A 9,635-nucleotide genomic window follows, 5' to 3' on the forward strand; every position below is an offset into this window, starting at 1 on the left:
AGCTAAATCTCAAAAAAAATTTGGCTTTTACCATATGGCCTTCCGGTTGTGGATCAATTTTTGGACCTGTATGCCAAATGTACTTTACATTTGGCATATAACAGGCCCATTGTTGATGCTCTTATAACAAATTTAAACCTTAAGTCTTGATATCACCGGTAGACTGTGCTCAAAATTAAGTAAGTTGATTTGAGAATCTAATTATACGTAAGGAGAACCTCATTTTAAACCCTATAGTTTATGGGGTAGAAAAAATTCAACCCTATATTTCTATAAGTAACAAATTAAATCCTGAAATTTTAAACGATAACAAATTAAATCCTATAGTTTAAAAAAGTACTAAATTAAACCTTAAACTTATATTAAACCCCAAAAGAATCCCTTAAACAGATTGAAATTAATTTGAAATCTCATGGTTTGATTTTGAGAAATGCGTTCGAGCCCCTAATCAGCTTAGCTACCTATTTAATAATTTATTAAAGACTTAAATCGGGTTGTTGTTAGCTAATGTTCAAGCATAAAATAAAATATGGATAAACGCAAGCAAAAAATTGGAGAACTAACGCACCCGCACAAAGACAATATTTGTTCACGGAGTAAAAACGTTAAATGGTAAAAATAATCCAAGGCCAAACCCAAATCAAAAAGTCCACTATAGAAGGTTGTTGTGGTACATATGATACTCACATGACTTCCCAGATATGTAGTCAGACTAAGTACCTGGGCTCTCCACACTCTTCCTAACAACTACAAAATCTTGCCTTCTACGTTCTAAATTACTCATTGTCGTAAGTCAATACATCATTTGTAGATCGATCTCTTAATCATTCCAAAACTCCTTCAAGATTTGTTGATGTCTCTATGATTCAAGCTTTTGATCATTACACGTATGGTTACAAATTAGAAGCATATTCTCAAGAGAGAGTTCTCTTCTAAACTCACACGTATGTCAAGGAATGAGCCAACATAACTGAAAATCTAACAAATTTGTTATTTTTGAAAACTATAAGTTTTGGTTTGTTATTATTTGAAATAATATAGTGTAATTTACTATTTTTGAAATTATAGGGTTTAATTTATTATATCACTTAATTACAAGGGCTAAAATGAAATTTTCTCTTTAATCTAAAACCATACAATGAAAATACACCCAAGATAATTAAGACGATGCCTTTTTTTTCTTTCTTTTTTTCTTTTTTTTTTAAATCACTTCTTTTTTGGGATAAAATTGCTTTCATTACTTTATCTAAGACTGATTTACCAAAAATTTGAATAATCCCTAAATTCTTCTTATACGGCATGCCCAAGTCAGGAAAGCCTAAGAGTGATGATAAGCCGGCCAGGTTTCACATCAAATAAATATTTATCTATTTAGATGATTAAAACTATGCCTTTTTGTTTAAATCACTTCTTTTTTGGGGTAGAATTTCTTTCATTACTTTATCTAAGACTGATTTACCAAAAATTTGAATAATCCCTAAATTCTTCTTATACGGCATGCCCAAATCAAGAAAGCCTAAGAGTGATGATAAGCCGGCCGGGTTTCACATCAAATAAATATTTATCTATTTAGATGATTAAAACTAGGATTTTACTAATGTGTGCCCTAAGGGCACACATTAATTTCCATTTTTGGAAATAATTTTCTCGAGAATTGAAAAAGTAATGACAGCTTTTTCAATTACCGAGAAAATGTTTCTAAAAATAGAAAGTTTAATGTGTGCCCTTAGGGCACACATTAACAGGACCCTTAAAACTATGCATTTTTGTTTAAATCACTTCTTTTTTGGGGTAGAATTGCTTTCATTACTTTATTTAAGACTGATTTACCAAAAATCCAAATAAACCCTAAATTCTTCTTATACGGAATGCCCAAGTTAGGAAGGCCTAAGAGTGATGATAAGCCGGGTTTCACATCAAATAAATGTTTATCTATTAAGATAATTAAAACGATGCCTTTTTGTTTAAATCACTTCTTTTTTAGGATAGAATTGCTTTCATTACTTTATCTAAGACTGATTTACCAAAAATCCGAATAAACTCTAAATTCTTCTTATATGGCATGCCCGGCCAAGTCAGGAAGGCCTAAGAGTGATGATAAGCCGGGTTTCACATCAAATAAATGTTTATTTATTAAGATAATTAAAATGATGCATTTTTGTTTAAATCAATTCTTTTTTGGGATAGAATTGCTTTCATTACTTTATCTAGGATTGATTTACTAAAAATCCGAATAAACCCAAAATTCTTCTTATACGGCATGCCCAAAACCAATATTTTTGTTGTAACTTTATGCAAAATATTAATTAATCTGTTTAAAACCTTTTTTTGACAATTTAAATGATATTAATATTACGTTATGTATTGTAATAATTACTAAGTATATATATATATATATATTTTTTTTTTGGAAGATTTTCAAAACCATGTCGATTTGCTTATATTACTTTGTTTTTGTTTTTCTTTCTTTAGAACTCTTTTATAAACAATCTTAAAGAATTTAGAATACTAGTTAAGTTACAATACTGATGTAAATCGCCTATGTAAATAATTAATAGACAGTTAATAAATTATATATATATATATATATATGTAGGGGTAAGGGCCCAAGATCATATATTGGGCTTTGAGCTTCATCCGGGACATTGACAAGTCCAAGGAGGGGCAAATAGTTGTTAAAGGATTCTCAGTTAAAGTCTCATAAGCAGGGAACGAATGGAAGATGATCCGAGGAGGAATACCTCCTCTGATACGACGAATATAGCTCAAATGTGTACTCTAGCAATTAGAGTAACCCTCCAAAAGGCTCTAGCGATAGGAATGTGCCTCATGAACATACGAGAAAGAAGGAAACTCAAAATATCTAAGGAAAAGCTATTGTCACTGCATTAAATGCATTGCAGCTACTTTTCTAGCCACATTTATGTGGAGAAGACATTTTAACAGTGCTGTCTTGACTACCACAATTCACAGAAGGCTGAAAGGGGTGTCTGATGAGACGAGCACTCAAGTAGGGACTCAGATGATCAACAAATGTAGGATTAAGATGACCCAAAATGAGTTATATAATGTGAAAGACCCTTCATGAAAAACGGATCGGAAAATAGAGAGAAAAAATATTATGGCAGTCTAAGTCATTCTGATATCCAAGAGTGATCATTATATACAGGTCTAACCTCCTCAGACTGAAAGTCCATTGATATCAACATCCTTTATTTGTGTTTGATCGTCATGCAATTCAATACTAGCCGTTGGTCAACTCATTAGGACCTAGTTCCTTGACCTATTCTTTACAAATTTATTGTATTGAGCTCATTGGACCAAGACTCCATTCATATTGGGCTTAGACCGCAAATTGTGACCCTACAATTGGCGTCATCTATAGGAAGAACTTGTGCATCAGTGAGTGCAACGGTTAAACATGGTGGGATCAAGTCTGCACCAAGCAGGCCTTTGGCTCTCGCTTCATCGCGTGTAGCAGGATTCCCCGGCTCTTAGATTTCCTATTGCCTTTGTCCATGCGAGAAGGGGAGACCCTGAAAGCATACTTGAATAGATACTAGGAGATATACAATGAGATAAAGGGTAACTTTGATGATGTCGCCATCAGCACCTTCAAGAGCGGTCTTCCAGCCGAGTATGGCTTAAGAAAGTCCTTAACAGGAAAGCCTGTCACCAGCTTGTGCTAGCTCATGGACCGAATCAAATAGTATAAAAGGGTTGAAGAAGACCAGCAATTGGGTAAAGGTAAAACAATGATTATCCCTCAGGAGAGAGGGACTTCAAGTCGGACCAATTTAATAACAACAGCCAACCGAGGAGAGACTTTGCAAGGCAATCCGGATCTGCCGATGTGCAGACAGTCAATGCTGTGTTCTGAGATCCAATGCATCAGATTATGGAGAAGATCAAGAACGACCCATTCTTCAAATGGCCAAATAAGATGGCAAGAGACCCTATAAAGCGCAACCAAAGAATCGAGGCACACCACCAAGGACTGTAGAAACTTAAGGAACCACTTGGACCAGCTAGTTCGAGAGGGAAAATTAAGGCACATCTTGCATCTTTCCAGTGGTCAACAAGGACAGGCGAATCCGAAGTCCCGAAGAAACACCACCTTAAGACCTCCTATAGGCACGATAAATGTCATTCTTGCTGCTCCGGGAAGGACCGGCTCTTGCCCTTCCAGAGTGATGTCTGTGACTTGGCTATCCACCGAGGGCAACGATCGGGAGTCCAAAAAGGCCAAGAAGGAAGCCTTACCAGTGCTGGGCTTCTCGGACGAAGATAAGATCGAAACCATCCAACCCTATGACGATGCTCTGGTAGTCACACTCAAGATAGGAGGATATGATGTGAAGAGAGTGCTGGTAGATTAGGTCAGTGCCGTGGAAGTAATGTACCTCGACCTGTACAAGGGGCTGAACTTAAAATTTGAGGACCTAACGTCGTACGATTCCCCTCTAGTAAGTTTTGAGGGAAAGACCGTTACTCTAAGAGACCAGATTAGATTGCCCATACAAACCGGTTCGGACGTGGTAGAGGTGGATTTCATTGTACTTGACGCTTATTCACCCTACACAACTATTGTGGCTAGACCTTGGTTTCATGCCTTAGGAGCCATCTCTTCTACTCTGCACCAAAAGGTGAAGTATTCGTCAGAGGGCCAAGTTAAAGAGATTGTGGGGAATTAGTCTGTGGCCAGACAGTGCATGGTGGCTGCCATCTCACACCGACCCAACGCTAAGTCCTCTGCTTCCGTTGAAAGGGGCTTATAGCAATCAACAACCCCGGCATTGCCCGGTAATAGATCAACTAAGGAAGCAAAGTACGAGGACCTAGAAAAGGTTGCTGTTGGCAATGATCCGGAAAGGTTCTTTCAAGTCGGCTCGGAACAACCTCCCCAAGAGAGAGAAGAGCTAATTAGGTTTCTCAGAGAAAATGTGGACGTATTTGCGTGGGATGCCTACGAGGCCCCAAGGGTTGATTCAAGCTTCATCTGCCACCATCTAAATGTTAACCCATCCGTTACTCCCAAGAAGCAACCACCTCAGCACCCGTCGAAGGAGCATGCTGATGCTATTAGGGACGAGGTGATGAAGCTTAAAAAAGCAAGGACTATCAAGTTTTTTACCCTAAGTGGTTGGCCAATACTGTAGTGGTAAAGAAGAAGAGCGGAAAGTGGCGAGTCTGTGTAGACTTTACGGATCTGAATAAAGCCTACCTAAAAGATCCGTTCTCTATGCCTCGAATAGATTAGTTGGTAGATGCGACCGCGGGCCATCCTCGGATGAGCTCCTTAGATGCCTTTCAAGGATATCATCAGATACCATTAACCGTAGACGACCAAGAAAAGACAGTTTTTGTCACTCCTATTGGAAACTATCATTACAAGGTGATGCCTTTTGGTTTGAAAAACGTAGGGTCCACCTACCAGAGAATGATGACCAGAATATTTGAGCCGCAGTTGGGTAAGAGCATTGAAGTCTATATAGATGACATGGTGGTAAAGAGTAAGGTGGTGTCTAAGCACATGAGAGACCTCGAAGACAACTTTGAAATTCTGAGGAGACACAAGCTGCGTCTCAACGTATCCAAATGTTCATTTGGGGAAGGATCGGGAAAATTCTTGGGCTATATAGTAACCTATAGGGGGATCGAGGTCAGTCCCGATCAAATCAGGGTTGTCAATAACATACAACCGCCTCGGAATCCCAAGGAGGTCCAAAGGCTTACCAGCATGATTGTTGCCTTAAATCATTTTATTTCTTGGTCGACAGACAGGTGCAGACCCTTCTTCCTCTTGATGAATAAATGGAAGGGATTTGAGTGGACCGAGGAATGTGCTTTAGCCTTCCAACAACTTAAAGAATATCAATCCCGGCCACCAATCATGTCCTGTCCTGAGGCCGATGAAGTCTTGTTCGCCTACATCGCTGTGGCCTCTCATGCAGTAAGCCTAGTGCTAATACGAGTGGACGACGGCGTACAATGACCAATTTATTACGTGAGCAAATCGTTGCATGAAGCCGAGATCCGTTACTTACCACTAAAAAAGGCCATCCTAGCGGTGGTTCAAGCTACACAAAAGCTTTCCCATTACTTCCAGGCACACACAGTTATTGTTCTAACCCAGCTTCTGTTCAGGTCCATACTTCGGAGTGCTGATTATATAGGGAGAATTGCTAAGTGGGGCACAATTCTAAGGGCTTTTGACATCAAGTACATGCCTCGTACCTTCTTCAAGGGCCAAGTTCTCGCAGATTTGGTGGTTGAATTCCCTGAACCCTCGTTAGAAGAAGAAGCAGAAACGCAAGACATGGATGAAAAATCAGTTGGCGCAATCTCTCTACAAGGGCCCACATGCTGAAAAGTATATGTTGATGGCGCAGCGAACCAAAGGGGCTCCGAAGTGGGGCTAGTTCTGATTTCCCCTGAAAGGATTACCATTGAAAAATCACTAAGACTGGATTTCTCGGCCACGAATAATGAGGCTGAATATGAGGCCCTAATGTAGGGGATGTCCATGGTTCAGAAACTAGACGGAAAAGCAGTAAACATGTTCTCGGAGTCAAGACCGGTCATTGGCCAAGTGAATGGGGAATTAGAAGCAAGAGACAAAAGAATGCAAGGATACTTAGACCAAGTAAAACGCCTACAGTCACGTTTCAATTCTTTTAGCTTATTGCATATCCCTCGAAGTGGAAACACACATGCCGACTCCTTGGCCACGCTTGCCACCTCCTCAGCTCAAAGTTTACCCCGGGTCATCCTTGTGGAAGATTTATACAAACCCTTAGTGACGAAGAGAGAAGTGATCTATGTCCATCAGGTCAGAGTGGGACCTAGCTGGATGAACCCTCTAGTACTATTTCTGATGGAAGACATCTTGCCCAAAGAGAAGACCGAGGATGACAAGATACCGAGAAAAGCTTCTTGCTTCTAGCTATCCAAGGACCAGAAGTTGTATAAACATTCTTTCTCTGGAACATACTTGCTCTGCGTATACCCTGAGGCTTCAGAACTAATCCTGGAAGAATTACACGAAGGGATTTGTGGAAGCCACATAGGAGCCAGGTCCTTATCTCATAAGGCCATCACCCAAGGCTACTGGTGGCCAAACATGCATAAAAAAGTACATGAATATGTGAAGAAGTGTGACCAATATCAGAGATTTACGCCAAACATACATCAACCAGGAGGGATCCTCAATCCACTGTTTAGCCCTTGGCCATTTGCTCAGTGGGGTTTAGATATCGTCGGGCCCTTTCCCAAGGCAGCAGGGAACAAAAGGTATCTGCTCGTCGGCACTAACTACTTTACTAAATGGGTTGAAGCTGAACCTTTAGCGAACATTAAAGATGTGGATGCCAAAAAGTTTGTCTGGAAAAACATTGTTACCTAGTTCGGAGTCCCTCACTCCCTCATCTCGGACAATGGTCTTCAGTTCAATAGTAAGGCCTTCAAGAGATACTGTTGCGAATTGGAAATTACGAATAGATATTCTACCCCAGCCTACCCCTAGGGGAATGGGCAAGCCGAGGCTGTTAACAAGGTTATAGTGAACGGACTTAAGAAGAGGTTAGATGTCGCGAAGGAAAGATGGGTGGAAGAACTACCACATATCCTGTGAACATATCGAACCACACCTCGCAGATCAACAGAAGAGACCCCCTTTTCAATGACTTATAGGACCGAGGCTGTTATCCCTCTAGAAACGGGCTTTCCAATGCTAAAAACCAGCCCATTTTGTTCGAGTAGCAACAATGCGCTACTAGAGAAAAGCTTAGATCTTATTGAAGAAAGAAGAGAAAGGGCAATGGTCCAATTGACATACTACCAACACAAACTCAAGCAAGGTTATGATGCCAAAGTAAAGCTAAGGCCACTAGTGCCTGGTGACTTAGTGTTGAGGAAAGTTTTGGGCACTGCAAAAAACCCAACATGAGGAAAGTTAGGACCCAATTAGGAAGGACCATATTTCATCACCTCAGTGGCTGGTATAGTGGCATATTTTCTAGAAGATTTAGATGAGCATGTAATATCACGCCCTTGAAATGCAAACAACCTGAAAAGGTACTATTATTAATAAAAATTCCTTTCTCAATAAGTTCTTTTGTTATATAAAGGCATCGTGCTTCTTGTCTCTCAATCTACTCAAGTGTTAAACAGAACCTAAACCCTGCATGGCTCCTTGGACCACAGGTTTAGGGGAAATTAATAACTTTTGACATCCACTCAAGTATTAAACAGAATCTAAGCCCTGCATGGCTTTTCAGATTACAGGCTTAGAGGAAATTGATAACTTTTGACATCCACTCAAGTGTTAATTTCCCCTAAGCGTTAAACAAAACCTAAGCCCTACATGGCTCCTTGGACCACAGGTTTAGGGGAAATTAATAACTTTTGACATCCACTCAAGTATTAAACAGAATCTAAGCCCTGCATGGCTTTTCAGATTACAGGCTTAGAGGAAATTGATAACTTTTGACATCCACTCAAGCGTTAATTTCCCCTAAGCGTTAAACAAAACCTAAGCCCTACATGGCTCCTCAGACCACAGGCTTAGGAGAAATGGATAACTTTTGACATCCACTCAAGCGTTAAACAGAAGCTAAACCCTGCATGGCTCCTCGGACCACAGGTTTAGGGGAAATTAATAACTTTTGACATTCACTCAAGTGTTAAACAGAACCTAAGCCCTGCATGGCTCTTTAGACCACAAGCTTAGAGGAAATTGTAACTTTTAACATCTACTCAAGTGTTAAACAGAATCTAAGCCCTGTATGGCTCCTCAGACCACAGGCTTAGGGGAAATTAATAACTTTTGACATCCACTCAAGTGTTAAACAAAATCTAAGCCCTGCATTGCTCCTTGGACCACAAGCTTAGGGGAAATTAATAACTTTTGAGATTCACTGACTTCTCAGACCATAGGCTTAGGGAAAATTAATAACTTTTGACATATACTTAAGTGTTAAATAGAACCTAAGTCCTGCATGGCTTCTCAGACCACAGGCTTAGGGGAAATTAACTACTTTTGACACTCAAGAACACCATTATAAACGTTAAATAGAAATTAAGTTACAAGGTATGTTACTTATTACCTTTAAATTCAGCATTCACTACATAAGAGTTAGTTCATATTAGAAACGTAAAATAACTCTACCTTGCCAGTACTTAGTTAGATTTCTTGAAATGCCAACAATGAATTACTGTTGGAAATGGAGCAACAATAGTTCAAGCTCGTTTGCAATAACAATAAAAATGGAAGCAATGAAAGTAAAGACCCAAGGAATAGAAGAAAAAGTTCATTCATTAATTTAAAAGAAAATATATTACAAGCAATGGCAGAAGCCATAGGGATGGAAAGCAAAAAGAGAGCTACAAAAGAAAATCCTACATCTAGAATTCTAGGCTTTGTCTTTGAGGGGATTTTTCTTGGGATCAGCAGCCTCGGAATGAGCACCATTGGCTTTGGACTTAGACTCTGCAACCTTGGCCTGCGAGACTACATCCTTGATTGTGAGGGAGTCCTTGGAGGGCTTATCCTTCGTTGGTGGCTGAGCTTCCTTATCCACTCCTGCCCCCTTAGGAATGTCGGTGTCAGGAAGGGGGGCTTGGGCAGAAAAGAG

The sequence above is a fragment of the Quercus lobata genome, chromosome 3 (genome assembly GCF_001633185.2).
Source record: "Quercus lobata isolate SW786 chromosome 3, ValleyOak3.0 Primary Assembly, whole genome shotgun sequence".
NCBI lineage: Eukaryota > Viridiplantae > Streptophyta > Magnoliopsida > Fagales > Fagaceae > Quercus > Quercus lobata.